The sequence below is a fragment of the Silurus aristotelis genome, assembly GCF_946808225.1.
Source record: "Silurus aristotelis genome assembly, chromosome: 9".
Lineage (NCBI taxonomy): Eukaryota > Metazoa > Chordata > Actinopteri > Siluriformes > Siluridae > Silurus > Silurus aristotelis.
Genome location: NC_139582.1, coordinates 24,557,206 through 24,570,781, shown reverse-complemented (window position 1 = coordinate 24,570,781; position 13,576 = coordinate 24,557,206). Strand labels below are relative to the sequence as shown.

Below are 13,576 nucleotides of genomic sequence, written 5' to 3'. Positions count from 1 at the left end.
GACATACACTTGTGTAGGAGGCCTGTCACTCAATTAGTCTCAGAATTATTTGTGTCTTTTTCTGATAGATCATAGGCAGCTTAAAAACTTTAATAAAATGTATGTTTATTACTTGAGTGCAGACAAATTTTGGCCATACCCATATAGTTTGCTCCTTAAAATACAGGGAGGAAAAAACCCCCAGATGTTGAAATGTCGCACTGGCAGCATGGTGTATTCCTCGGCTTTTATACAAAATCTTTTTCATCTGCTTACAATAAATCTTTTTAATGATCTGTGTATAATATCAACACATGCAAACTATTGCAAATGCCTTGCTTTTCATTGTAAATGCATCTTGTCCCACAAATTTCATTCAGTATATAGCTAAAATAATAGATGAGATGGGCTATTCATTTCACAGCTAGGCCTTTATTGGTGTCCTATCTAAATCAACCTACGTCTTCATTATGACCACAATTATTATGATGACATGGCTAAAGAAATCAATATTATAAAGAAATGCAGTAAAATAGAGCACCACAGACAGGTATCACATGCAGCAGTAATGAATGACATTACTAAAGCAAGAAATCCAATTAATACAATTCAACAACTATCCATTCACTGCAGCTGCACTGCCCGCATACAACATCTCTAGCAAACTAATCAATAATGTACCACAATGCATTTTTTCTATGCATTACAGTTTAATTCAATCAAGGCAAATTGTGTGATGATGTGCAAATTCTACAGGAAAGAAAACGTGTTTTGATGGATGAAATATAATTGGATAGAAACTCTAACATAGACACTATAGGAAGTAGCGCAAACAAGAGAAAAGCTATGAAATGAAGAGAATAGACTTTCGTGTATAATTTCATATATTCATGGAAGAAAAATATAAATATCTATTCAGTGATTCTAATAGAGCTTAGACAGAGAAGGCCTTGCTGGTCCTGACTGACCACCACTGGTGCTTTTTGATCTTATAATGACCTCCAATCTATTGGAAATGTTTTCCACTATATTTGGAGTGACAAAGAGGATATGTGCAAATTTAGCTACAAGAAGTTTGGATGTTAAGCTTGAAGGCCAGGAATGTAGCCAGAAGTGGTCAATGCCACCCAATGATTTTTCCATACAAGTCTTCAACTGTCTTTACAAATCTCACTTTGTGGCATTCTAGACAGTGCTGTGCTTCCAGCTGTATGTCAACTGTTGATCTGGATCTGCTGTACATATACTCCTGGTCATACTGTGTATCGGGCAACTTGATGAACCAGCATGAAAGCAATACGTGACATTTCTGTTGCATCTTGCAGCCCAGTCCTCGTTGATCAGGTGCCCTGTGCACATTTCCAAAAAAAAAAGAAAAAGAATTTCACTTTGTATGCTTAACTTCTGTCATCTTCAAAACTGTATTTTAGCCCGATGACAACAAATTGGACACATTTATATATTGACAAATAAGCAGCTTAAAATTAGTGAATAAGCTATATAAAGTAAGTGGTAAACTGCCATAGGTATAAACAGTGTTTAGGTCACCAAAGAAATATTACAGTATAAAGAAGAAATGATAGATTAACAACTTAAAGCTGTTATGCAGCAATGGAAGTAAATTAAGCCTTAAATGTTGATGCTAAAATTTTTTACTAAATCCTTGGACAGTGTTGTAATGCAATATATTGCTCTTATAATAATGAGAAAAGGGCAATTAACGGAGGCTGTCAGAAAGACCATTATACCCCTTAAAAGTATGTCTTTCCTTTAGAGAAATTGCAAAGAATCCAATGTGTCAGTGAGGACAGTTTTAACAGTTTCAAAAGGCACCTGGACACTGGAGGAAGCTCTGACACTACTCTGACTACTGAAGACAAGTAAATAGTCTTATCGACCTGAATTAAAATTTAAACAGCTTTGGTTCATCAAGCAGAGTTTTTGTACATCATCAAGTAAGTAAAAGGATGGTTCCTTAGTGTGTGACGACCATTGTCAAATAGATGCGTGATATATATATATATATATATATATATATATATATATATATATATATATATATATATATATATATATATATATATATATATATATATATACACACACACATCTTTCTGTGTGTGTGAAAAAAGAAGCAGCATGTTCAGATTACTTAATTTATAAGTGTTTATACATCCTCTGGCTATGCCACAGCAACTTTTAACAGCTTTAGTTTCATGCATTTTATTTTGTACTGTATCTCAAGGTTATCTTTCATGCTATTTGCCAGGTTCACCACCTCAGGGAAATATATGCCAGGTAGTATTATTTCAGAGGTAACAGGATCATGCAAAAGGGGATGTAGAGAGAGGAAGTGTATTGTTGCTACTGCCAGCAGTGGTCACACTGTTAGGAGGTAGTAGACAGACACACACACGCACACACATATGCAGTGGGGGCAGTGTGCCAGTGGTGTAGAGTCACTTAGTGGGCCTTCAGTCATTAAGGAGATGGTTTAAGGAATCCTACTCTACAAGTCCATTGTGAGTTTGAGGTTGAACATTGCCCCAGGCCCGGCTGATAGGAAAGAGACATAGATGGAGGGAGGGAGTGTGATGGGAAAAGACATTGTAAAAAGGGAAGCAGAACAGTAGACCAGTGTATGTTGTTGTGTTTGAGTGTGTGTATAATAAGTGGAGGATAAATGTGTGCGCCTGTGTATAATCATTTCCAGAACCTCTAACCCTGGAGCTTTGAATTGTAAGCCTGCTTAAATTGTACAACTAACTGATTCACCTGTAAACAGAGGCAGCCTCAAAAACAGGTTTCATTTGAATCATGTGTTAACCTGCATTTCATGCAAGTATAACAGTCAATGCCCTGAAGAAATAGATTTGTCATTAATCATTTTCCGTGGACCAGTAAATCATTACAATGTGGCATATTGTTGGCAGAGAAAGCTGATCTAATGTATAGAATTTCATCTTCTGTTTTTACATTGTTTTTACATTTAGAGTGGAAAAAAAAATTTTATGTTGTCACCAGTGCACATATGCACAGTGGGGTTAAAGCGCAGGATTATGTAGACGTCTTTTCTTTGTGTTTCTTTTGATGAAGCATTTTCTCACTTCATCACAGCTCACATCACAGTGCCAAAAGCTTTACCTAGAAACAGAGCTTTCAGATATTATTTTACTGAGAAATGTGTACCAGTGTTTAATAAGTATTTATTTATATTTACAGCATTGTGTTTATATGGACCACACAACCCTAATGACACTGAATGTTTTATTAATCTTTTATTGTATCTGTATTTTTATTTTTTTGCCAACCTCACAGATAACATTTCCTTGGCCCACAGATCTGTATGAACTATTCTGGGATTTTTACATGTACATGTATACACATATACATACATATTATATACATACACACATGCATGACATTACTATTTCATATTATATATATACACATTATATATACAGTGAGGAAAATACCCTGCAAAAAAAAAGTTGATATATGTGTACTATGTACATGTGATTTTTTTTTTTTTTTATAATGAATTTGCAACAACGTTGTTTTTTTTACGTTATTATTATGGGGTATTGTTTGTAGAATTTTGAGTAAAATACTTTGAATACATTTTGGAATAAGGCTGGAACATAAAATGTGGAGAAAGTGAAGCGCTTTCTTTTAATTTTGATGAATATGGCTTACAGCTAATGAAAACCCAAATTTCAGTATCTCAAAACCCAAATTTCAGTATCTCAAAAAATGTGAATATTGTGAAAAAGTTTAATATTGGAGACTTGTGGCATCACACTCTAATCAGCTCATTAAATCCAAACACCTACAAAGGTTTCCTGAGCCTTTAAATGGTGTCTCAGTATGGTTCAGGCTACACAATCATGGGCGAAGACTGCTGACTTGACAGTTGTCCAGAAGACGATCGTTGACACAAAAGGTCATCGCTAAATAAGCTGCTGTTTACAGAGTGCTGTATCCAAAAAAATTAATGGAAAGTTGAATGGAAGTAAATAATGTGGTAGAAAAAGGTGAAACAAAGCCCATTAAAGTTTTTGTCGGAGATTCACAAAGAGTGGACTGCAGCTGGAGTCAGTGCTTAAAGAGCCACTACGCACAGACGTATCCATGGGCTACAACTGATTTAGAGTCTGGGAGAAGAGAGGAGAGTCATAGAATCCAAGTTGCTTGAGGTCCAGTGTAAAGTTTGCACAGTCAGTGGTAGTTTGGGGAGTCATGTCATCTGCTGGTGTTGCTCCACTGTTCTTCATCAAGTCCAAGGTCAGCACAGCCGTCTACCAGGAATTATTAGAGCACTTTATGTTCCCCCTTTGCTGACCAGCTTTATAGAGATGCTGATTTCATTTTCCAGCAGGATTTGGCACCTACCAACTCTGCCAAAGCACTAAAATTTGGTTAAATGACCATGGTGTTGGTGTGCTTGACTGGCCAGCAAACTCACCAGACCTGAACCCCATAGAGAATCTATGGAGTATTGTCAAGAGAAAAATGAGAAACAAGAGACCAAAAAATGGAAATGAGCTGAAGGCCACTGTTAAAGTATAACTTCTGTTAAATTATGAAGTGGAGAGTGTTTTTTGTGTTTTTAATGATGTGAGTGAAATAATGTTTCCATGTATGATACTGTATATATTTCATGTCCTTTTGCAGGGTGACTGATCTAGAGATCAGAATTCCAGAGATCACCATTCCAGAGATCACCATTTAAAGGCTCAGGAAACCTTTGTAGGTGTTTGGATTTAATGAGCTGATTAGAGTGTGATGCCACAAGTCTCCAATAATAAACTTTTTCACAATATAAAATTTTTTTGAGATACTGAAATTTGGGTTTTGAGATACTGAAATTTTGATTTTCATTAGCTGTAAGCCATATTCATCAAAATTAAAAAATCCAACTTGCAAATTGTTAACTCAGTTTAAAATTATAAGTTAGGTGGACATATTTTTGAGCACAGTGTTGAGTTTACTCATAAAAAAGATTTAACTGCATGTTTACTACTATTTTGTCCAATAAAAATAAACAATTAAGTTGGAAAAACTTAACATTTTGATTTCTTCATTTAAGCGTTTCACTTCCTGTCATTGCGCATGACGTAAAATGTAACGTTGTTTTTGGAAAGACTATTCTAAGGAATGTAATGATATTTTGCAGAGAGCTGAGACAGTAAGCGTGCTTCATTTGAAGGTCATGTTCAGTTCACTTTGCAAAATTTGAAAGAAATGTTTTAAAATACACGATTTTTGTATAAGTTATAGTTATTACAATAAACTGTATTTAAATGGATTGTGTGTTGGGGATGGAGTTAATAGAATCTCTAGTATTTAAGTCATTAAGAGAAGCATACGAAAGACATAAGAAACACAGTCATACGCCGAATGCTAATTACAAATGCTAAATTGAGAATGAATCTTTATGGATAAATCTTTGCTTGATTTGTGTTAGAGGAAGGCTTTCAGACCAGACAGAATCCTCTGCCAGCTGGTCAGTTCCATTTTACCGGCCACGTTTTGCTTTCTGTAGATCAGTTTTGGCTAACGTTAATGCTAAACATGTGATTATTGATCATCCAGCTACACCATGAAACAGAGCACTACTTACGGGAAAAATGCGATCTCCATGACTGAAGACCCTTACACAATCAACAAGGAAAGTCATTAGTATTATTAAAAAGTGGGGAAAAACAGCATTTTACATTTCAGTAAGTTATAGGGTATTCTTAACCTTGTTAACCGTGTGGTTATTTCTGATCTTAGACGTAAAACATAACATACTTTACATAACATCCGGTCTAAAATACAGAAAATATATCATGTTGAATTATCAGCAAATGTCTAGTATTTTAGGAGCTTAGTGTTTTTTTTAGCATAGCTCTTCTTAGCATCATTTAACTAGTTCAATGTAATTTGGCATTATTATTTTGCTTTGAATGTGATTCATTGTATATTCTCATTTTTTTATGTAATATTTATGTTGTGTTTTAAACAATTAATGTCAATTTAGATGGAATGTATTACTGCACATGTCAAACTGTGTTTGTTTTTCTTTTTATAGGTTTGGAATGCAGATTTGCCCACAGCAGCAGAGAGGTCCTTTTGAAACACTACAAGCTTCTGCACTATCTAGGGCGATCCCGGCAGCATCCTTGCGTGTATACTGACTGCATCTGCACTTTTAAAACTTTAGGTGCGTTAAAAACACATTTGACAAGATGTAATTTTTCATGTAAGTTATGTGATTTTAAAGATGTTTGTCAGCCATCCCAGTTGTAATCGTTTGAGGAGGCATGACACAGTCACTTGTCCTTTTAAAGATTGTGAGTTGACAACCAATGTCCTTTCAACTTTTAGTAGCCACATATCTCAGAAGCATAAATCTGAAGGTTTTAACTTTTTCTGTGTCTTTCAGGCTTCTGGTGTGCTGCTCAAAATATAAACCTACAGCTCTCAAAAGTCTCCCTTTGTTTATAAGGGGAAAAGTCTGGAAACTTCCTGAAGTCTTGCCTGTTAAGTGTGCTATCAGTCTGTTTTAGGCATATTATCCTATACCTGAGGTACTATCCAGATCCAGTTTTGTCTGGTGTCCGGAACTAATCTGATAACTGTTCTTTAACCCAAACGTCAGGGGAAAGAGTAGAATGGCATAGGCAAAGTGTTGGCAAAAATGTATTTATTAAATAATCCTAGTTGAATACTTATCAATAATGATTCTGACACCACAAATTAAGTGTTACACTATATTGCCAAAGGTTTTCTTTTATAACATGAAAATGCCTCTGTGTATAAGGCAAGGTTCAAAAGGAAATTATTGATTTATTCAGTGTGGAAGAACTTGACTGGTCTGCATGAAGCCAAGTCCTAAACTCATCTGAACACCTTTGATGTCACTTTAAATGTAGAGCTTGAGCCAAAAACTCAAACCAAACACCAATGACTTATACATATGGGTAGTCATTTTATACACTTCCAAAACTGTTGGAACATAATTCATGTATTTACAAATTGTATTTCCATCTCTGTTGCAACAAATCATTGCTATTGTATTATAGTTTATAAAACAGCATTGCTATTTTAGAATAGAAAAGGGTCCTGTCCAAACTGTTGCTATAAAATTAGATGCACACAATTCCATCGAATCTCATCATATGCTTAAACATTAAGATTTGTACTCAATGAAATTTCTAAAGTAGTGAAACCTGTTCATTAGAAGGGGGTGTCCCAATACTTTTGGCAACATGGTGTATATCCAAGCAAACACAATGGAAAATTGTGGCATGTGTGATTTTGAGTGACCTATCTTAAACAATATAAAAATCTCTTTGTGGTCCAGCAGAACTCTATCAATTAAAAATGGGTTTTGATTCTGTATTTATGCTGATTTTTACTGCAGGACACAGACCCAGAAGACACTCACACAAAAGGGATGAAGAAGGGGGTCTTAACTGTCGTTAAAGATGACGTTGCCACCATCCATTCAAACCCAAATGTAAGGTGCCTGTCTGTAGTTTTAGAGGAGCAAGTTGTGCTGGATAATGTGCAAGACTTCCCTACAGCTGTTGCTCTTCTATTTGACTTGATTTATGCTATCAAAATCATTAGCTATCCTGAAGAACTAAAATACACTTTTGAAACTATTCAGAAAGTGTTTATTGGCCTTGACCACCAGTGCTCTTCAGGAGTCCAGTGATTCAAAGCAAATTGGTAAAGTTGAAGTAGCTGCAGTTCAGATGGCTGATCAAAAGTGCAAGTACTGATTTGTTCCTGTTTGTTTAGTAGCTGTATAACAGTGCAACATAGGCCAAAGTCAGTTTTGAGTTTTAATGTAAGGTTTAATGACTTTCAAGTTTTGTTTATAACAGTTAATACTTCATTGCTCTACTGAATGTTTTAACCCTCATAAGGTCTTCGTTTCCTGTTTACAAATCTGGTCTTTGGGGTCTATATGACCCCAACAATTGATAGAGAAATTATACAAAAAATATACATTTTTAATTATACAAATAATATATATATTTTTTTGTTTACTTCTCATCTATTCATTAATGCTGTGTTTTGGGAGATATGAAGTACTTTTGTACCTATTTACCACACAATTCCTCAACTACACCATAAGCTTGCATATGAAATATTAATTTTTTATGAAAAAATCACTTAAATGATGATCTAAATTTCTGATTTATGCTGGATTTATAGATTTTTTTTTGACAAATGAAGAAAAAATATTGAGTTTTTTTCACATTTCCCATTCATTTCAATGTGGGGTCATATTGACCCCGAAGACCAAAAGTGTAAAAAATTTTTTACATACCTTCAGAACAACCGAATCAAGCCCAGTTTTTTTGTGTGTGTATAGATAGATTATGTAGGAAAAGTCACAAGATATTATTCCACTCAGATGAAGGGAACCCTTTTTTTTTATCAAGGAAAAGTCGATTGGGGTCATATAGACCCCAAAGATCGATTAAAGGTTAAGATTATTCTGGCACTTTGAGAACAATTTATTTTACTCCAGCACTTTAAAGGCATTACAAGATTGCCTTTTTTGCCTTTTATTTTATTTCAATTTTATATATATATTTTATTTTCAATTATTTATTATATTTTGATGACTAGAGAAAAAACTATCTGAATCCAATTTTTGCAGTTCATGTTGACAGGAAATGTGTCGCTTGGCAAAATTGTAAAATAAACATTTTTCTCAAAAAAAAAAATTTCTTTTTTCATTGTGTTTACAGTATGGTTTGCAATATCTGTGTTTGATTTTTAATGTAAAATTCCTGTGCCAAACAGGAATTTGTGAAAGAAGTTTGAATGAAACATTTAAAGCTGTAAATTAAAAGAGAAAATTAAGTTGAACCAACTTAAAAAATTTTGTAAATTTGCTGCAAAGCTTTTTTGAGTTTACTGAACTTCAGGTCTGTTCTCCCTACTCGTTTTTTAAAGTTCACTCAACCCCCTTTTAAAATTTAAACAAACTCATGATGACTAGTTAGATGTACCTACTGAGGAAGGTTAGATGAACTTACTGAGGACGGTATACCTAACTTAAGATAGCAGTTTCAATCCACTTTCTACAATGATTTGGCATAACTTTAACCACGGAAGTTGAGTAAACTCAAAATTGCTTTGCAGCAAATTTACTAAATTTTTTAAGTTAACTCAACTTTTTATTTTTTTTACAGTGTAGTTTATTAGTTCCCGCCACTGAAAAACATACCCACAGCATGATTCTGCCATCTACATGCTTTACTGTAGGAATGGTATTGGCTAAGTGATTGGCCAATTGATCAGGCCAAAGAGTTCAATCTTAGTTTCTCATGGTTTGAGAGTCCTTCAGGTGCCTTTTGGCAAACTCCATGTGAGTTGTCATGTGCCTTTTACTGAGGAGTGGCTTCCGTCTGACCGCTGTACCATACAGGCCTTATTGGTGAAGTGCTGCAGAGATGGTTGTTTGGCATAATTTAGTTTGGCCAGGCAGCCCACTCTAGGAAGAGTCCTGGTAGTTCAAAAATTCTTCTATTTATGGATGATGAAGGTCATTGTGCTCATTGTACCCCTTAATTTTGCAGAAATGTTTCTGTTCAATTCCCCAGATCTTTGCCTCGATACAATCTTGTCTTGGAGGTCTACAGGCAGTTCCTTGGACTTCAACTGTGAAACCTTATATAGACAGGTGTGTCTCTTCCAAAGATAAAAAAATAATAATAATTTCACGTCGTCATTATGGGGTATTGTTTGTAGAATTAATAAAAATAATGAATTCAATCCATATTGGCTGTAGCATAACAAAATGTAGAAAAAGTAAAGCGCTATGAATAATTTCCTGATGCACTGTAGGTAAAATCATGCAGCTCAAAATACTAATTATAACATATTGAATCATGTCAGCTACATAGCCTCAGCTACATGAAGCATCAAGAATTGAGATATTTTTCCAGATCAAGTAAAACATAATGATTAAATTCAACCAGTTATTGCAAATTTTCTGGAAAATCACACAGTCACACACAGTCTATAAGTTTGCATAACACAAGGTTGCTTCTGACAGGAGATTACTAATCATTTAGCAATAAAATTACCACAAACTAGCACCCAAATCAAAACATAAATGACTTTAGGACACATGATTAGGCACCTATTTCAATTTCCTGCTAAAAATGGTTAGAACTAAATTTGCCCAGATCACTTCAGTCCACAGTAAAGGTCCTGGTAGTGTTACACTTGGAAGATTATTCAGTAATCTTCTGCATGTGTTTCCTACTATGTTAGACTTTACAGCCAAGCCAATGCTCAAATAATATTTATCTGAGAATTAAAAAACTTTTTTAAAAGCACCATTTCAAAAATCAAAAAAGAATTCCCATACTGTTTAGGTACCATTTCCACTCAAACTACCAGTCAGTGTTAATCATTTTGTATATTTATAGAAGGAAGCATTAATATACACACTTTTAAATTATGATGCAGCCATGTTCATTCAAATCTCATTCAGAAGACAATTAAAAAAACTTCCAATTCTTATGTTTCACCAAAATGTTTTTCCTAAAATAGGGAACGTATTATACTTTAAAACAATAGTAGCTAATAGTTGTTTATTTATTTGCATTTAATTAAATTAAAAAAATAAATATATATAATATGAATTTAATAAAGTGTGTTTTAACCTTTGTATTTGCTCTATTCATGAACTGTGACAATCGCCTGTATGTTTTTCAAGATGTTTTTCATTTAATAGTTTTAAAATGCAGATATCTGGTGCTCTATGCACATCGTATACGTGCACTATAGGCTTGGTTTGGCCATCAGAAGATGTGTTGTCCATCAAGTGATCTGGATTGTTTGGAGACTGTTTTGGACCAGCACACTGTTTTATTGCCTGTGATGCTGCCAAGTTGCTGGCAAAGCCTGCACTTAAGAGAAATTAGCAAATCAAATCAAATTGAATCGTATTTGTCACATACACATACATACGGAGTACGACATGCAGTGAAATGCTTTTTACAACGGTTATGAAATGCTTTTTACAACAGTTATTAATTATGGCTCATTCAAATAAAATTGGTTAAAAATTTACAAACCTGCAAAAAAGTAATGCTGTTGCTCCTAATAAATTGGTCAATAAGTGATTATGAGACTCCCAGACTCAATTTTTGTCTCAGAAAAACTCTGTTAAAGGAGCTCTATAAATTCAATCAGGCATCTTCTGTAAACTTTGGCCCAGTTTGTTAACAAATATGTTGGCAATATGTTTTTATTTTTGTTTGCAGCTTAGTGCAGCTTAGTGAATCCGTCCTAACCTTCACTCTATATCCCCCTCCTCTGTAGCTTCCTGTACTCTTTCATCTCTTGCTGACCCTGACTTCTTTTCCTCTCTACCCTTGGACTTTGCTACTGAATCCTTCCTCTCATCTCTTTCCTCAACCATGGACCTCCTTTGCCCCTTGACCACAAAACCGAAGAAGACTTCCTGTCCCACACCATGGCTGTCAGAGGTTTTGCACAGCAATCGACGAAAACTCAGATCACCAGAAAGGAAGTGGAAAAAAATCACAGCTCGATGTAGACCTCGCATCTTACCGTGCCCTCCTGACCAAATTTTCTTCTGATGTGACTTCTGCTAAAGCTGCCTTCTACAAGGAAAAGCTCAAGGCCTCTGCACAAGATCCTCGTAAGCTCCACAATATCTTCTTTTCACTACTCAACCCACCTGCCACACCTGCTCCACCCTCCCTGACTGCTAATGACTTTGCCTCTTTCTACGATGAAAAGATTAAGGAAATCTGCCTTCCTCCCCAACAATAACTACACAACATGGAATCCACTACTTCTCTGTTGTCAAGCTTCCCAACCTTAACAGAAGATTATATACTGCAAGTCATCCAATCTTGTAATCCCACACCTGTCCTCTAGATTCAAGCCCTTCAACTATGCTTCAGACCATCACACAACATCACCTGCCCTTCATCTCCACAATCATCAATGGGTCCTTAACATCTGGCTATGTTCCAACTACCTTCAAGCAAGCAAGGGTCATTCCCATCTTAAAGAAACCTGCGCTGGACCCATCAGACATCAACAACTACAGACCGGTATCACTTCTCTCCTTTCTTCTAAATCTCTGGAATGCACTGTTTTTAACCAACTGTCTGTCTATCTCTCACAGAACAACCTCCATGATGCGAACCAGTCTGGGTTCAAAGCGGCACATTCCACAGAGATGAACATTTTGACTGTTTCTGAGAAACTGCATGCTGCTCGATCAGCCAAGCTGTCATCTGTACTTATCTTCCTGGACCTTTTAGCAGTATTTGACACAGTCAACCGCAAGACTCTCTTGTCTATCCTTAAGAGCCTCACCACTGGTGTCCTACAAGGCTCGGTACTTGGTCCCCTCCTTTTCTCCCTTTATGCCCACTCTATTGGTAAAGTCATATCCTCACATGGGTTTTCTTACCACTTATATGCAGATGACACTCAACTAATCTTTTCTTTCCCTCCATCAGATACCACAGCTTCCACTTGTATCTCGGCATGCTTGACAGACACATCTTCATGGATAAGTGCTTCTCAACTAAAACACAACTCCAGCTTACCAGAACTGCTGGTCATCCCAGGTGATTTATCTCCAGGTCAAGGTCTCTGAATAACTCTTCATGACTCTCTGCTCCCCCCCTTCAGCCACTGCTCATAACGTTGGGGTAACTATGGACAATTAACTGTCCTTCTCACATGTCACTAATGTGGCTCGTTCCTGTCGATTTCTTCTCTACAACATCCGGACAGACAGACTTCTGTCCACACAGGCTGCCCAGTACCCAGTACCTGCATGTATCAGATTTAAAACACTGATGCTTGCCTACAAGGCCAAAAATGGACCAGACCTCAGAGACCTCATCACATCTCGCACTGCACCACGCTGTCTGAGATCCTCCAGCACTGCTCGACTGGTATCACCTTCTCTCAGAATGAGAGGTAAGTTTACTTCAAGGCTCTTCTCTGTTCTGGCACCGAGGTGGTGGAATGAACTTCCCCTAGATGTCCGTACAGTGGAGTCCCCGGCTATCTTTAAGCGACGATTGAAGACCTACCTCTTTATAAAACACTTCAATTAGCACTTTCCAATTTTGCTTTGTAGAATTCAAGAGTTATATTTATATAAAGTTTGTAATCTTGCGTACCAATGTAGATTTATTCATTGCTAGAGACTCAAAGCACTTTTGTACGTCGCTCTGGATAAGGGCATCTGCCAAATTCCACAAATGTAAATGTAAATAAAGCAGTTTAGTTCAATCTTTAAAGCAAACCACTGACTGAAAAATTGTGTACCTTATTCATATCCATAAGAACATGTTATCTATTAATTCTGAATTTTAAGACTTTTTGAGTTACATTCCTAGTCTTACCTTAACTGTTTGAATTAATGACCATAACTAATCTTGAATATTAGCAGTTTCTTTTTAGTAATGGAACATTATGTTAGGATAATTGATAATATGTGGTGTGCTCTTAAATGAACGAGTTATTTTTTAGAAGAGATGTTTTATTTTGCTCACAAAAGAGTAGTTGACAATGATAG

General features: G+C 35.8%; 1 long non-coding RNA gene across 1 annotated transcript in view; it reads right to left on the bottom strand.

The window, feature by feature from the left end:
• The window catches only part of LOC310731179, a 48,278-nt gene extending 34,965 nt beyond the window's left edge, over window positions 1-13,313 (bottom strand). The window contains exon 1 of the long non-coding RNA XR_014535092.1: window positions 12,882-13,313. This is a non-coding gene — a long non-coding RNA (uncharacterized lncRNA). The remainder of the gene's footprint in view (window positions 1-12,881) is intronic.
• Between the last annotated feature and the right edge of the window lie 263 nt (window positions 13,314-13,576).